Here is a 17,429-nt window from a genome sequence, read left to right as displayed (position 1 = left end):
CAGAAGAATCCGACCAAGAATGGACCCAGCGACTTCGGATCCTCTCTACTCAGCCGTCGAGATCCAGGGAGCGATGCTAGGCAGACACGAGCAGGAATTGTCTGCTGCTCGACATGCCGTTGAGACCCTGGCCGCCCAAGTCTCCGACCTCTCGAAACATATTCACAATCTCCGCCTCGATCCACCGGCTACTTCCAGGGCTTCCGAGTCTCCGGAGCCCAGAATTAATAACCCACCGTGTTACTCTGGGGAGCCCACTGAATGCCGCTCGTTCCTCACCCAGTGTGATATTGTGTTCTCTCTCCAGCCCAACACGTACTCCAGGGGTACAGCTCGTATCGCCTATGTCATATCTCTCCTTACTGGACGGGCTCGTGAGTGGGGCACGGCAATCTGGGAGGCAAGGGCTGAGTGTACTAACCAGTATCAGAACTTTAAGGAGGAGATGATACGGGTTTTTGATCGTTCAGTTTTTGGGAAAGAAGCTTCCAGGGCCTTGTCTTCCCTATGTCAAGGGAATCGATCCATAACGGACTACTCTATAGAGTTTCGCACTCTTGCTGCCTCCAGTGACTGGAACGAGCCGGCGTTGCTCGCTCGTTTTCTGGAGGGTCTCCACGCGGAGGTAAAGGATGAGATTCTCTCCCGGGAGGTTCCTTCCAGCGTGGATTCTTTGATTGAACTCGCTATTCGTATAGAACGACGGGTAGATCTTCGTCACCGAGCTCGTGGAAGAGAGCTCGCGTTATCCGTTTCCCCCCCTCTCCGCATCACTACCATCTTCCTCCAGTGGCTCAGGTGCTGAGCCCATGCAGCTGGGGGGTATTCGCATCTCGACTAAGGAGAGGGAACGGAGAATCACCAACCGCCTCTGTCTCTATTGCGGTTCCGCTGGTAATTTTGTCATTTCATGTCCAGTAAAGCCAGAGCTCATCAGTAAGCGGAGGGCTACTGGTGAGCGCTACTACTCAGGTCTCTCCTTCAAGATCCTGTACTACCTTGTCGGTCCATCTACGCTGGACCGGTTCGGCAGCTTCCTGCAGTGCCTTGATAGACTCTGGGGCGGAGGGCTGTTTTATGGACGAAGCCTGGGCTCGGGAACATGACATTCCTCTCAGACAGTTAGGGGAGCCCACGGCCATGTTCGCCTTGGATGGTAGTCCTCTCCCCAGTATTCAGCGTGAAACGCTACCTTTAACCCTCACTGTCTCTGGTAATCATAGCGAAACCATTTCTTTTTGATTTTTCGTTCACCTTTTACACCTGTTGTTTTGGGCCATCCCTGGCTAGTGTGTCATAATCCTTCTATTAATTGGTCAAGTAATTCTATCCTCTCCTGGAACGTCTCTTGTCATGTGAAATGTTTAATGTCTGCTATCCCTCCTGTTTCTTCTGCCCCCTCTTCACAGGAGGAGCCTGGTGATTTGACAGGGGTGCCGGAGGAATATCATGATCTGCGCACGGTCTTCAGTCGGTCCAGGGCCACCTTCCTTCCTCCTCACCGGTCGTATGATTGTAGTATAGATCTCCTTCCGGTACCACTCCCCCGGGGTAGACTATACTCTCTGTCGGCTCCCGAACGTAAGGCTCTCGAAGATTATTTGTCTGTAGCTCTCGACGCCGGTACCGTAGTCCCTTCCTCCTCTCCCGCCGGAGCGGGGTTTTTTTTGTTAAGAAAAGGACGGGACCCTGCGCCCCTGCGTGGATTATCGAGGCTGAATGACATAACGGTTAAGAATCGTTATCCGCTTCCCCTTATGTCTTCAGCCTTCGAGATCCTGCAGGGAGCCAGGTTTTTCACTAAGTTGGACCTTCGTAACGCTTACCATCTCGTGCGCATCAGGGAGGGGGACGAGTGGAAAACGGCGTTTAACACTCCGTTAGGGCACTTTGAATACCGGGTTCTGCCGTTCGGTCTCGCTAACGCTCCAGCTGTCTTTCAGGCATTAGTGAATGATGTACTGAGAGACATGCTGAACATCTTTGTTTTCGTTTACCTTGACGATATCCTGATTTTTTCACCGTCACTCCAGATTCATGTTCAGCACGTTCGACGTGTCCTCCAGCGCCTTTTAGAGAATTGTCTTTATGTGAAGGCTGAGAAGTGCGCTTTTCATGTCTCTTCCGTCACATCTCTCGGTTCTGTTATTTCCGCTGAAGGCATTCAGATGGATTCCGCTAAGGTCCAAGCTGTCAGTGATTGGCCCGTCCCTAAGTCACGTGTCGAGCTGCAGCGTTTTCTCGGTTTCGCGAATTTCTATCGTCGTTTCATTCGTAATTTCGGTCAGGTGGCAGCTCCTCTCACAGCCCTTACTTCTGTCAAGACGTGCTTTAAGTGGTCCGTTTCCGCCCAGGGAGCTTTTGATCTCCTCAAGAAGCGTTTTACATCCGCTCCTATCCTTGTTACACCTGACGTCTCTAGACAGTTCATTGTCGAGGTTGACGCGTCAGAGGTGGGCGTGGGAGCCATTCTGTCCCAGCGCTCCCAATCTGATGATAAGGTCCATCCTTGCGCGTATTTTTCTCATCGCCTGTCGCCGTCGGAACGTAACTATGATGTGGGAAACCGCGAACTGCTCGCCATCCGCTTAGCCCTAGGCGAATGGCGACAGTGGTTGGAGGGGGCGACCGTTCCTTTTGTCGTTTGGACTGACCATAAGAACCTTGAGTACATCCGTTCTGCCAAACGACTTAATGCGCGTCAGGCTCGTTGGGCGCTGTTTTTCGCTCGTTTCGAGTTCGTTATTTCTTATCGTCCGGGCTCAAAGAACACCAAGCCTGATGCTTTGTCCCGTCTCTTCAGTTCTTCAGTAGCCTCCACCGACCCCGAGGGGATTCTCCCTGAGGGGCGTGTTGTCGGGTTGACTGTCTGGGGAATTGAGAGGCAGGTAAAGCAAGCACTCACTCACACTCCGTCGCCGCGCGCTTGTCCTAGGAACCTTCTTTTCGTTCCCGTTCCTACTCGTCTGGCCGTTCTTCAGTGGGCTCACTCTGCCAAGTTAGCCGGCCATCCCGGCGTTCGGGGTACGCTTGCTTCTATTCGCCAGCGTTTCTGGTGGCCCACTCAGGAGCGTGACACGCGTCGTTTCGTGGCTGCTTGTTCGGACTGCGCGCAGACTAAGTCCGGTAACTCTCCTCCTGCTGGCCGGTTCAGACCGCTTTCCATTCCCTCTCGACCGTGGTCTCACATCGCCTTAGACTTTATTACCGGTCTTCCTTCGTCAGCGGGGAAGACTGTTATTCTAACGGTTGTCGATAGGTTCTCTAAGGCGGCTCATTTTATTCCCCTCGCTAAGCTCCCTTCTGCTAAAGAGACGGCACAAATCATCATTGAGAATGTTTTCAGAATTCATGGCCTTCCGTCAGACGCCGTTTCGGACAGGGGTCCGCAATTCACGTCTCAATTTTGGAGGGAGTTTTGCCGTTTGATTGGGGCTTCCGTCAGTCTCTCTTCCGGTTTTCACCCCCAGTCTAACGGTCAAGCAGAACGGGCCAATCAGACGATTGGTCGCATCTTACGCAGTCTTTCTTTTCGAAACCCTGCGTCTTGGGCAGAACAGCTCCCCTGGGCAGAATACGCTCACAACTCGCTTCCTTCGTCTGCGACCGGGCTATCTCCTTTTCAGAGTAGCCTCGGTTACCAGCCTCCTCTGTTCTCGTCCCAGCTCGCCGAGTCCAGCGTCCCCTCCGCTCAGGCTTTTGTCCAACGTTGTGAGCGCACCTGGAAGAGGGTCAGGTCTGCACTTTGCCGTTATAGGGCGCAGACTGTGAGAGCCGCTAATAAGCGTAGGACTAAGAGTCCTAGGTATTGTCGCGGTCAGAGAGTATGGCTCTCCACTCGTAACCTTCCCCTTGTGACAGCTTCTCGCAAGTTGACCCCGCGGTTCATTGGTCCGTTCCGTATTTCTCAGGTCGTTAATCCTGTCGCAGTGCGACTTCTTCTTCCGCGACATCTTCGTCGCGTCCACCCGGTCTTCCATGTCTCCTGTGTCAAGCCTTTTCTTCGCGCCCCCGTTCGTCTCCCCCGTCCTTGTCGAGGGCGCACCTATCTACAGGGTCCGGAAGATTATGGACATGCGTCCTCGGGGCCGTGGTCATCAGTACCTAGTGGATTGGGAGGGTTACGGTCCTGAGGAAAGGAGTTGGGTTCCATCTCGGGACGTGCTGGACCGTTCGCTGATCGATGATTTCCTCCGTTGCCGCCAGGTTTCCTCCTCGAGTGCGCCAGGAGGCGCTCGGTGAGTGGGGGGGTACTGTCATGTTATGTCTTGTCCCTGTGCTTTCTCTTCTCTTCGTTTCCCCCTGCTGGTCGTTTTAGGTTACTCTCTCTCTCTCTATCGTTCCGTTCCTGCTCCCAGCTGTTCCTCATTCTCCTAACGACCTCGTTTACTCTCTCACACCTGTCCCCTCTTTTGCCCTCTGATTAAGTCTCTATTTCTCTCTCTGTTTCTGCTTCTGTCCTTGTCGGATTCTTGTTTGCTTTGCCCTTGTCCCGTCCTGTCGTAATCTGCCTCTTTATTAGATGCTGCGTGTGAGCAGGTGTCTCTGTCCTCTACGGCCCGCGCCTACCCTGAGGGACCTGCAGTCTGTTGCCGCTAGCCCTGCAATTCTCCTCTACTACTAGAAGGAGGACTCTCCTGCAAAGATAGAGGATTTATGTTTTCCCTGTTTGGACATCTCCTGTAAAGATTGAGGATTTATGTTTTCCCTGTTTGGACATTAAAAGACTGTTTCTGTTGAATCGCTGTTGGGTCCTCACTCACCTGCATAACATATTATTATATATATATAGGACAGGTAAAGTTATATATATATATATATATATTGGACAGGTAGAGTTATATATATATATTATATATATATATATGGGATAGGTAGAGTTATATATATATATATGATAGGTAGAGTTATACATATATATTATATATATATATATGGGATAGGTAGAGTTATATATATATATGACAGGTAAAGTTATACATATATATATATATATATTGGCCAGGTAGAGATATATATATTGGACAGGTAGAGTGTGTGTAGAGTAGAGATTCTTACTGGCGTTCCTTTGTTTCCTGGGAAGCCAGGTGTGCCAGCACTCCCTCTCTCACCCTGAGGAGAAGGAAGACAACAACAGGGTTATTCACCCCTTAACCCATGAGCTTTCACCCCTAGAATTCTTTAAGCCTGACCTCGAGCCCATGACCTTGACCAGTGCCTTTTCTAAGCACTGGACATAAGTGGCTGCTTAGGGCCCAAAGTCCGCTTGAAAAGGAAGTCAGTCAAGGTCTCAGCTTCCTGTTGAGAGGTAGAATACACTTGAGAAAGAAAGGAAGTCAGTCTGGGTCTCAGCTTCCTGTTGAGAGGTAGAATACACTTGAGAAGGAAAGGAAGTCAATCTGGGTCTCAGCTTCCTGTTGAGAGGTAGAATACACAAGAGAAGGAAAGGAAGTCAATCTGGGTCTCAGCTTCCTGTTGAGAGGTAGAATACACAAGAGAAGGAAAGGAAGTCAATCTGGGTCTCAGCTTCCTGTTGAGAGGTAGAATACACAAGAGAAGGAAAGGAAGTCAGTCTGGGTCTCGGCTTCCTGTTGAGAGGTAGAATACACAAGAGAAGGAAAGGAAGTCAGTCTGGGTCTCGGCTTCCTGTTGAGAGGTAGAATACACAAGAGAAGGAAAGGAAGTCAATCTGGGTCTCAGCTTCCTGTTGAGAGGTAGAATACACAAGAGAAGGAAAGGAAGTCAGTCTGGGTCTCGGCTTCCTGTTGAGAGGTAGAATACACAAGAGAAGGAAAGGAAGTCAATCTGGGTCTCAGCTTCCTGTTGAGAGGTAGAATACACAAGAGAAGGAAAGGAAGTCAGTCTGGGTCTCGGCTTCCTGTTGAGAGGTAGAATACACAAGAGAAGGAAAGGAAGTCAATCTGGGTCTCAGCTTCCTCAGCTTCCAGCTATCTAAACCTTGTAGCAATCATGGCCAAATTATTAACCGGGCACAAGGCATGTGCCCAAGGGCCCTAACCTACAGGGGGCCCACATAGATTTTGCTAGTCACTCTCATTCAGATATCATATTAACATGAGAAACGACATGGCAAAATGTGCAGAATGGCAGGAAATTAGCTTAAAAACGGCTAAATATTATCTCAAACGCATGTTAAAATGTGTAGAATTGCAGGACATTGACTTTAAAGCTGCACATTTTTCTCTCAAAATGTCAATAAAATGTTTTGCTCGTGAGGAGGGGGTTTGGGGGGGGGACCCTCCCAACCAAATCTTATGTAGGGCTCCCAAAAAGCTAGAAACGACATAGCCTTGAACACATTACCTCTAACCCTGACCTCTAACCTATAACTCTGACCTATTAACCATAACCCATGACCTCTAACCCTGACCTATAACCCATGATCTCTAACCCATGACCTATAACCCATGACCTCTAACCCTGACCTATAACCCATGATCTCTAACCCATGACCTATAACCCATGACCTCTAACCCTGACCTCTAACCCTGAACTCTAACCCATGATCTCTAACCCATGACCTATAACCAATGACCTATAACCCATGACCTATAACCCATGACCTATTAACCATAACCCATGACCTCTAACCCATTAACCATAACCCATGACCTATTAACCATAACCCATGACCTCTAACCCATTAACCATAACCCATGATCTATTAACCATAACCATAACCTCTAACCCATGACCTCTGACCCATGACCTATTAACCATGACCTATAACCCTGACCTATTAACCATAACCCATGACCTCTAACCCTGACCTCTAACCCATGATCTCTAACCCATGACCTATAACCCATGACCTATTAACCCTGACCCATGACCTCTAACCCATTAACCATAACCTCTAACCCATGACCTCTGACCCATGACCTATTAACCCTGACCCATGACCTCTAACCCATCAACCATAACCTCTAACCCATGACCTCTGACCCATGACCTATTAACCCTGACCCCTAACCCATTAACCATAACCTCTAACCCATGACCTCTGACCTATTAACCCTGACCCATGACCTCTAACCCATTACCCATAACCTCTAACCCATGACCTATTAACCCTGACCCATGACCTCTAACCCATTAACCATAACCTCTAACCCATGACCTCTGACCCATGACCTATTAACCCTGACCCATGACCTCTAACCCATTAACCATAACCTCTAACCCATGACCTCTGACCCATGACCTATTAACCCTGACCCATGACCTCTAACCCATTAACCATAACCTCTAACCCATGACCTCTGACCCATGACCTATTAACCCTGACCCATGACCTCTAACCCATTAACCATAACCTCTAACCCATGACCTATAACTCTGACCTATTAACCATAACCTCTAACCCATGACCTATTAACCATAACTCTGACCTATAACCCATGACCTCTAACCCATGATCTATTAGCCATAACCCATGACCTATAAACTTTAAACAATTACCTATAATTTTCCTATCAAGGTCCCTGACACAATGACCAGAGAAGAGCACAGAGGTCAGGTAGACACAGTCTGAGGGTCAGGGGTTAAGAAGTGACTTCCTGTGTACCTTAGGTCCAGAGTCTCCCACCGGGCCGAGGGGGCCTGCTCTTCCTGAGCGACCGGGATCTCCCTGCCGACAGAAACACAGTGATTAGTGATTGTATGGTGATTGTACAGTGATTTTGTGGTGATTGTGTTGTGATTGTATAGAGATGGATTAATGATTACAGAAGTGGTTGTATAGTGATTATAGGGGGGTTGTATAGTGATTATAGGGGGTTGTATAGTGATTATAGGGGTTGTATAGTGATTATAGGGGGGTTGTATAGTGATTATAGGGGGGTTGTATAGTGATTATAGGGGGGTTGTATAGTGATTATAGGGGGTTGTATAGTGATTATAGGGGGTTGTATAGTGATTATAGGGGGTTGTATAGTGATTATAGGGGGTTGTATAGTGATTATAGGGGGGTTGTATAGTGATTCTAGGGGGTTGTATAGTGATTATAGGGGGGTTGTATAGTGATTATAGGGGGTTGTATAGTGATTATAGGGGGTTGTATAGTGATTATAGGGGGTTGTATAGTGATTATAGGGGGTTGTATAGTGATTATAGGGGGTTGAATAGTGATTATAGGGGGTTGTATAGTGATTATAGGCGGGGGGGGTTGTATAGTGATTATAGGGGGGTTGTATAGTGATTATAGGGGGGTTGTATATTGATTATAGGCGGGGGGGTTGTATAGCCCATCGTTAGACTATAGACGCTACGTCATTTCCGGTCACAACTTGCAGGCTTGTTTTCGAGTTGCTATGCGTTTTGTTGCCAACCTATTTTGCTACCTGACAACTTTACGGTTTTCACTTTTTAATTACCGTTCATATATTTATATATTTTTTTCCTCAACTTTTTCACTCCGGACGCTTTATCTGGACACGATTCGTCAGGACCTCCAACAGCCGAAGCTAAGTAGTAACATTAACATGATGACTTCTAATTGCAGCCGATGTGCTCGCCTTACGGCGAGGATAGCTGTACTGCAAGCCCAGCTTCAGACGCAATCGTTAGGTAATTTCAGTGTAGGAAAGGATGAAACAGCGTCTGTGCCACCAGTAAGTACAGATAGTAGTATAAATCCCCTGGCACAGTCCCCGCAGCCGGACAATTTTCTCACGGTTTGTGGAAGGAAATGCTGTAGGAACGCTCAACCGGTGTCGCTCATTCAGCCAACAGAAACTTTCAACCGGTTTTCCCCATTAAGCAGCGGGTCGGAGTCAGAGGCCGAGTCTTCTCTGGTCTCTACTCCTCCCGTTACGGGGTCTGAGACGCCGAAGCTTCCCACCATTAGCTCTGACAAATTGAAAACCCTAGTCATTGGCGACTCCATTACCCGCAGTATTAGACTTAAAGCGAATCATCCAGCGATCATACACTGTTTCTGTTTACCAGGGGCAGGGCTACCGACGTTAAGGCTAATCTGTTTACCAGGGGCAGGGCTACCGACGTTAAGGCTAATCTGTTTACCAGGGGGCAGGGCTACCGACGTTAAGGCTAATCTGTTTACCAGGGGGCAGGGCTACCGACGTTAAGGCTAATCTGTTTACCAGGGGCAGGGCTACCGACGTTAAGGCTAATCTGTTTACCGGGGGCAGGGCTACCGACGTTAAGGCTAATCTGTTTACCAGGGGGCAGGGCTACCGACGTTAAGGCTAATCTGTTTACCAGGGGGCAGGGCTACCGACGTTAAGGCTAATCTGTTTACCAGGGGGCAGGGCTACCGACGTTAAGGCTAATCTGTTTACCAGGGGGCAGGGCTACTGTTTACCAGGGGGCAGGGCGTTAAGGCTAATCTCTTTACCAGGGGGCAGGGCTACCGACGTTAAGGCTAATCTGTTTACCAGGGGGCAGGGCTACCGACGTTAAGGCTAATCTGTTTACCAGGGGGCAGGGCTACCGACGTTAAGGCTAATCTGTTTACCCGGGGGCAGGGCTACCGACGTTAAGGCTAATCTGTTTACCAGGGGGCAGGGCTATCGACGTTAAGGCTAATCTGAAGATGGTGCTGGCTAAAGCTAAAACTGGCGAGTGTAGAGAGTATAGAGATATTGTTATCCACGTCGGCACCAACGATGTTAGGATGAAACAGTCAGAGATCACCAAGCGCAACATAGCTTCTGCGTGCATATCAGCTAGAAAGATGTGTCGGCATCGAGTAATTGTCTCTGGCCCCCTCCCAGTTAGGGGGAGTGATGAGCTCTACAGTAGAGTCTCACAACTCAATCGCTGGTTGAAAACTGTTTTCTGCCCCTCCCAAAAGATAGAATTTGTAGATAATTGGCCCTCTTTCTGGGACTCACCCACAAACAGGACCAAGCCTGACCTGCTGAGGAGTGACGGACTCCATCCTAGCTGGAGGGGTGCTCTCATCTTATCTACCAACATAGACAGGGCTCTAACTCCTCTAGCTCCACAATGAAATAGGGTGCAGGCCAGGGAGCAGGCTATTAGCCAGCCTGCCAGCATAGTGGAGTCTGCCACTAGCATAGTCAGTGTAGTCAGCTCAGCTATCACCATTGAGACCGTGTCTGTGCCTCGACCTAGGTTGGGCAAAACTAAACATGGCGGTGTTCGCCTTAGCAATCTCACTAGGATAAAGACGACCTCCATTCCTGTCATTACTGAAAGAGATCATGATACCTCACATCTCAAAATAGGCCTACTTAATGTTAGATCCCTTACTTCAAAGGCAATTATAGTCAATGAACTAATCACTGATCATAATCTTGATGTGATTGGCCTGACTGAAACATGGCTTAAGCCTGATGAATTTACTGTGTTAAATGAGGCCTCACCTCCTGGCTACACTAGTGACCATATCCCCCGTGCATCCCGCAAAGGCGGAGGTGTTGCTAACATTTACGATAGCAAATTTCAATTTACCAAAAAAAAAATGACGTTTTCGTCTTTTGAGCTTCTAGTCATGAAATCTATGCAGCCTACTCAATCACTTTTTATAGCTACTGTTTACAGGCCTCCTGGGCCATATACAGCGTTTCTCACTGAGTTCCCTGAATTCCTATTGGACCTTGTAGTCATAGCAGATAATATTCTAATCTTTGGTGACTTTAATATTCACATGGAAAAGTCCACAGACCCACTCCAAAAGACTTTCGGAGCCATCATCGACTCAGTGGGTTTTGTCCAACATGTCTCTGGACCCACTCACTGTCACAGTCATACGCTGGACCTAGTTTTGTCCCATGGAATAAATGTTGTGGATCTTAATGTTTTTCCTCATAATCCTGGACTATCGGACCACCATTTTATTACGTTTGCAATTGCAACAAATAATCTGCTCAGACCCCAACCAAGGAACATCAAAAGTCGTGCTATAAATTCACAGACAACACAAAGATTCCTTGATGCCCTTCCAGACTCCCTCTGCCTACCCAAGGACGCCAGAGGACAAAAATCCGTTAACCACCTAACTGAGGATCTCAATTTAACCTTGCGCAATACCCTAGATGCAGTTGCACCCCTAAAAAGTAAAAAAATTCTCATAAGAAACTAGCTCCCTGGTACACAGAAAATACCCGAGCTCTGAAGCAAGCTTCCAGAAAATTGGAACGGAAATGGCGCCACACCAAACTGGAAGTCTTCCGACTAGCTTGGAAGGACGGTACCGTGCAGTACCGAAGAGCCCTTACTGCTGCTCGATCATCCTATTTTTCTAACTTAATTGAGGAAAATAAGAACAATCCGAAATTCCTTTTTGATACTGTCGCAAAGCTAACTAAAAAGCAGCATTCCCCAAGAGAGGATGACTTTCACTTTAGCAGTGATAAATTCATGAACTTCTTTGAGGAAAAGATTATGATTATTAGAAAGCAAATTACGGACTCCTCTTTAAACCTGCGTATTCCTCCAAACCTCAGTTGTCCTGAGTCTGCACAACTCTGCCAGGACCTAGGATCAAGAGAGACGCTCAAGTCTTTTAGTACTATATCTCTTGACACAATGATGAAAATAATCATGGCCTCTAAACCTTCAAGCTGCATACTGGACCCTATTCCAACTAAACTACTGAAAGAGCTGCTTCCTGTGCTTGGCCCTCCTATGTTGAACATAATAAACGGCTCTCTATCCACTGGATGTGTACCAAACTCACTAAAAGTGGCAGTAATAAAGCCTCTCTTGAAAAAGCCAAACCTTGACCCAGAAAATATAAAAACTATCGGCCTATATCGAATCTTCCATTCCTCTCAAAAATTTTAGAGAAGGCTGTTGCGCAGCAACTCACTGCCTTCCTGAAGACAAACAATGTATACGAAATGCTTCAGTCTGGTTTTAGACCCCATCATAGCACTGAGACGGCACTTGTGAAGGTGGTAAATGACATTTTAATGGCAACGGACCGAGGCTCTGCATCTGTCCTCGTGCTCCTAGACCTTAGTGCTGCTTTTGATACCATCGATCACCACATTCTTTTGGAGAGATTGGAAACCCAAATTGGTCTACACGGACATGTTCTGGCCTGGTTTAGATCTTATCTGTCGGAAAGATATCAGTTTGTCTCTGTGAATGGTTTGTCCTCTGACAAATCAACTGTAAATTTCGGTGTTCCTCAAGGTTCTGTTTTAGGACCACTATTGTTTTCACTATATATTTTACCTCTTGGGGATGTTATTCGAAAACATAATGTAAACTTTCACTGCTATGCGGATGACACACAGCTGTACATTTCAATGAAACATGGTGAAGCCCCAAAATTGCCCTCGCTAGAAGCATGTGTTTCAGACATAAGGAAGTGGATGGCTGCAAACTTTCTACTATTAAACTCGGACAAAACAGAGATGCTTGTTCTAGGTCCCAAGAAACAAAGAGATCTTCTGTTGAATCTGACAATTAATCTTAATGGTTGTACAGTCGTCTCAAATAAAACTGTGAAGGACCTCGGCGTTACTCTGGACCCTGATCTCTCTTTTGAAGAACATATCAAGACCATTTCGAGGACAGCTTTTTCCATCTACGTAACATTGCAAAAATCAGAAACTTTCTGTCCAAAAATGATGCAGAAAAATTAATCCATGCTTTTGTCACTTCTAGGTTAGACTACTGCAATGCTCTATTTTCCGGCTACCCGGATAAAGCACTAAATAAACTTCAGTTAGTGCTGAATACGGCTGCTAGAATCCTGACTAGAACCAAAAAATTTGATCATATTACTCCAGTGCTAGCCTCTCTACACTGGCTTCCTGTCAAAGCAAGGGCTGATTTCAAGGTTTTACTGCTAACCTACAAAGCATTACATGGGCTTGCTCCTACCTATCTCTCTGATTTGGTCCTGCCGTACATACCTACACGTACGCTACGGTCACAAGACGCAGGCCTCCTAATTGTCCCTAGAATTTCTAAGCAAACAGCTGGAGGCAGGGCTTTCTCCTATAGAGCTCCATTTTTATGGAACGGTCTGCCTACCCATGTCAGAGACGCAAACTCGGTCTCAACCTTTAAGTCTTTACTGAAGACTCATCTCTTCAGTGGGTCATATGATTGAGTGTAGTCTGGCCCAGGAGTGGGAAGGTGAACGGAAAGGCTCTGGAGCAACGAACCGCCCTTGCTGTCTCTGCCTGGCCGATTCCCCTCTTTCCACTGGGATTCTCTGCCTCTACCCTGTTACGGGGCTGAGTCACTGGCTTACTGGGGCTCTCTCATGCCGTCCCTGGGGGTGCGTCACCTGGGTGGGTTGATTCACTGTTGTGGTCGGCCTGTCTGGGTTGGCGCCCCCCTTGGGTTGTGCCGTGGCGGAGATCTTTGTGGGCTATACTTGGCCTTGTCTCAGGATGGTAAGTTGGTGGTTGAAGATATCCCTCTAGTGGTGTGGGGGCTGTGCTTTGGCAAAGTGGGTGGGGTTATATCCTTCCTGTTTGGCCCTGTCCGGGGTGTCCTCGGATGGGGCCACAGTGTCTCCTGACCCCTCCTGTCTCAGCCTCCAGTATTTATGCTGCATTAGTTTATGTGTCGGGGGGCTAGGGTCAGTTTGTTATATCTGGAGTACTTCTCCTGTCCTATTCGGTGTCCTGTGTGAATCTAAGTGTGCGTTCTCTAATTCTCTCCTTCTCTCTTTCTTTCTCTCTCTCGGAGGACCTGAGCCCTTGCCCCAGGACTACCTGACATGATGACTCCTTGCTGTCCCCAGTCCACCTGGCCACTGCTGCTCCAGTTTCAACTGGCCTGTGCCCTAGGACCATGTCCCAGGACTACCTGACATGATGACTCCTTGCTGTCCCCAGTCCACCTGGCCATGCTGCTGCTCCAGTTTCAACTGGCCTGTGCCCTAGGACCATGTCCCAGGACTACCTGACATGATGACTCCTTGCTGTCCCCAGTCCACCTGGCCATGCTGCTGCTCCAGTTTCAACTGTTCTGCCTTACTATTATTCAACCATGCTGGTCATTTATGAACATTTGAACATCTTGGCCACGTTCTGTTATAATCTCCACCCGGCACAGCCAGAAGAGGACTGGCCACCCCACATATGCTCTCTCTAATTTTCTCTTTCTTTCTCTCTCTCGGAGGACCTGAGCCCTAGGACCGTGCCCCAGGACTACCTGACATGATGACTCCTTGCTGTCCCCAGTCCACCTGACTGTGCTGCTGCTCCAGTTTCAACTGTTCTGCCTTATTATTATTCGACCATGCTGGTCATTTATGAACATTTGAACATCTTGGTCATGTTCTGTTATAATCTCTACCCGGCACAGCCAGAAGAGGACTGGCCACCCCACATAGCCTGGTTCCTCTCTAGGTTTCTTCCTAGGTTTTGGCCTTTCTAGGGAGTTTTTCCTAGCCACCGTGCTTTTACACCTGCATTGTTTGCTGTTTGGGGTTTTAGGCTGGGTTTCTGTACAGCACTTTGAGATATCAGCTGATGTACGAAGGGCTATATAAATAAATTTGATTTGATTTGATATAGTGATTATAGGGGGGTTGTATAGTGATTATAGGGGGTTGTATAGTGATTATAGGGGGTTGTATAGTGATTATAGGGGGGTTGTATAGTGATTATAGGGGGGTTGTATAGTGATTATAGGGGGGTTGTATAGTGATTATAGGGGGGTTGTATAGTGATTATAGGGGGTTGTATAGTGATTATAGGGGGTTGAATAGTGATTATAGGGGGGTGTATAGTGATTATAGGGGGGTTGTATAGTGATTATAGGGGGGTTGTATAGTGATTCTAGGGGGGTTGTATAGTGATTATAGGGGGGTTGTATAGTGATTATAGGGGGGTTGTATAGTGATTATAGGGGTACCTTCTCTCCATCAGTTCCAGGAAGACCACCATCGCCCGCGTCTCCTGAGTGACCATCAGGACCCTGCCCGACACACACACACACACACGTAAATATATTACACACACTGAGGTCATACCCTGGGTCTCGTCAGGTTTCTCAGAACATACCCTGCCTCCTGGGTCTAGTCAGGTTTCTCAGAACATACCCTGTCTCCTGGATCTAGTCAGGTTTCTCAGAACATACCCTGTCTCCAGGATCTAGTCAGGTTTCTCAGAACATACCCTGTCTCCTGGGTCTAGTCAGGTTTCTCAGAACATACCCTGTCTCCTGGGTCTAGTCAGGTTTCTCAGAACATACCCTGTCTCCTGGGTCTAGTCAGGTTTCTCAGAACATACTCTGTCTCCTGGATCTAGTCAGGTTTCTCAGAACATACCCTGGGTCTAGTCAGGTTTCTCAGAACATACCCTGTCTCCTGGGTCTAGTCAGGTTTCTCAGAACATACCCTGTCTCCTGGATCTAGTCAGGTTTCTCAGAACATACCCTGGGTCTAGTCAGGTTTCTCAGAACATACCCTGTCTCCTGGGTCTAGTCAGGTTTCTCAGAACATACCCTGTCTCCTGGATCTAGTCAGGTTTCTCAGAACATACCCTGGGTCTAGTCAGGTTTCTCAGAACATACCCTGTCTCCTGGGTCTAGTCAGGTTTCTCAGAACATACCCTGTCTCCTGGATCTAGTCAGGTTTCTCAGAACATACCCTGAGTCTAGTCAGGTTTCTCAGAAAATACCCTGTCTCCAGGATCTAGTCAGATTTCTCAGAACATACCCTGTCTCCTGGGTCTAGTCAGGTTTCTCAGAACATACCCTGTCTCCTGGGTCTAGTCAGGTTTCTCAGAACATACCCTGTCTCCTGGATCTAGTCAGGTTTCTCAGAACATACCCGGTCTCCTGGATCTAGTCAGGTTTCTCAGAACATACCCTGTCTCCTGGATCTAGTCAGGTTTCTCAGAACATACCCTGTCTCCTGGATCTAGTCAGGTTTCTCAGAACATACCCTGTCTCCTGGGTCTAGTCAGGTTTCTCAGAACATACCCTGTCTCCTGGATCTAGTCAGGTTTCTCAGAACATACCCTGTCTCCTGGGTCTAGTCAGGTTTCTCAGAACATACCCTGTCTCCTGGATCTAGTCAGGTTTCTCAGAACATACCCTGTCTCCTGGATCTAGTCAGGTTTCTCAGAACATACCCTGGGTCTAGTCAGGTTTCTCAGAACATACCCTGTCTCCTGGGTCTAGTCAGGTTTCTCAGAACATACCCTGTCTCCTGGATCTAGTCAGGTTTCTCAGAACATACCCGGTCTCCTGGATCTAGTCAGGTTTCTCAGAACATACCCGGTCTCCTGGATCTAGTCAGGTTTCTCAGAACATACCCTGTCTCCTGGATCTCCTTTGCAGCCGGGAGCGCCGATGCGTCCGATCTTCCCCTTCTGTCCGTCTGTCCCGTTGCGTCCAGCGAGGCCGGCCACACCCTTCTTCCCCTCAGCTCCGATCTCCCCCTGAAAACACACAGCAATAATCCATAACCTTTCACCTTGACTACCTTCAGTCCAGTAGAGGCTGGTGAGGGGAGGACGGCTCATAATAATGTCTGGAACGGAGCGAATGGAATGGCATCAACCACCTGGAAACCATGGAAACCATGGAAACCACCTGGAAACCATGGAAACCACCTGGAAACCATGGAAACCATGTGTTTGATGTATTTGCTACCACTCCACTCCAGACATTACCACGAGCCCGTCCTCCCAAATTAAGATGCCACCAACCTCCTGTGCTTCAGTCACATGATGAGCAGGTCTTATAACCAATTATCAATAGATAATCAATGGATAATAAATGATGACCTCACCTTTTCACCTTTGATACCTATTTCACCCTGTAGAAGCGCAAGAGAGAAAAGAACCAGTCAGACCTTCAGTATTACTGGTTGAGTCACTACAGATGAAGACATTATTACTAGTAGCCACGCCTCTAGCTTTTCCATACATCATTACCTGCAGTGTATTTAAAGACATTGTTAAGGGCAGTGTATTTAAAGACATTAAGGGCAGTGTATTTAAGACATTATTACTGGTCGTGTGTGTGAATGGAAGGAGCCTGGAGACTTGCCTTGACTCCTGGGTGACCGATGGGACCCTCGATGCCGGGGTCGCCCTGTCTTCCCCTATCGCCTTTAGGACCGGGGTTGCCGTTGTCTCCTTTAGCTCCCTGTAGCACACAACAGAGTCAGAACAAGTGTTTGTGTGTGTGTGTGTGTGTATGTGTGTGTGTATGTGTGTGTGTGTGTATGTGTGTGTGTGTGTGTGTTTGTGTGTGTTTGTGTTTGTGTGCTTGTGTGTGTGTGTGTGTGTTTGTGTGTGTTTGTGTTTGTGTGCTTGTGTGTGTGTGGTAGAGTCTTGCATCGGGGTCCGACACCCACAGTTTCCCGCGGGTGAGGTGCAAAAATATATACTGGCAGGTGGAATGAAAACATTTTTCAACCCCTGGGTGGGCTCGCGGTTCGGGAAACATTTTAAATCAAGATAATAGACTTTTCACAAACCCAGTAGCTTGTT

General features: G+C 47.8%; 1 pseudogene; it reads right to left on the bottom strand.

Moving 5' to 3' along the window:
* Positions 1-17,429, bottom strand: part of LOC115116557 (collagen alpha-2(VI) chain-like) — a 77,621-nt pseudogene that overhangs the window by 42,507 nt on the left and 17,685 nt on the right.

The sequence above is a fragment of the Oncorhynchus nerka genome, linkage group LG9b (genome assembly GCF_034236695.1).
Source record: "Oncorhynchus nerka isolate Pitt River linkage group LG9b, Oner_Uvic_2.0, whole genome shotgun sequence".
NCBI lineage: Eukaryota > Metazoa > Chordata > Actinopteri > Salmoniformes > Salmonidae > Oncorhynchus > Oncorhynchus nerka.
This window is presented reverse-complemented; position numbering and strand designations above follow the sequence as displayed.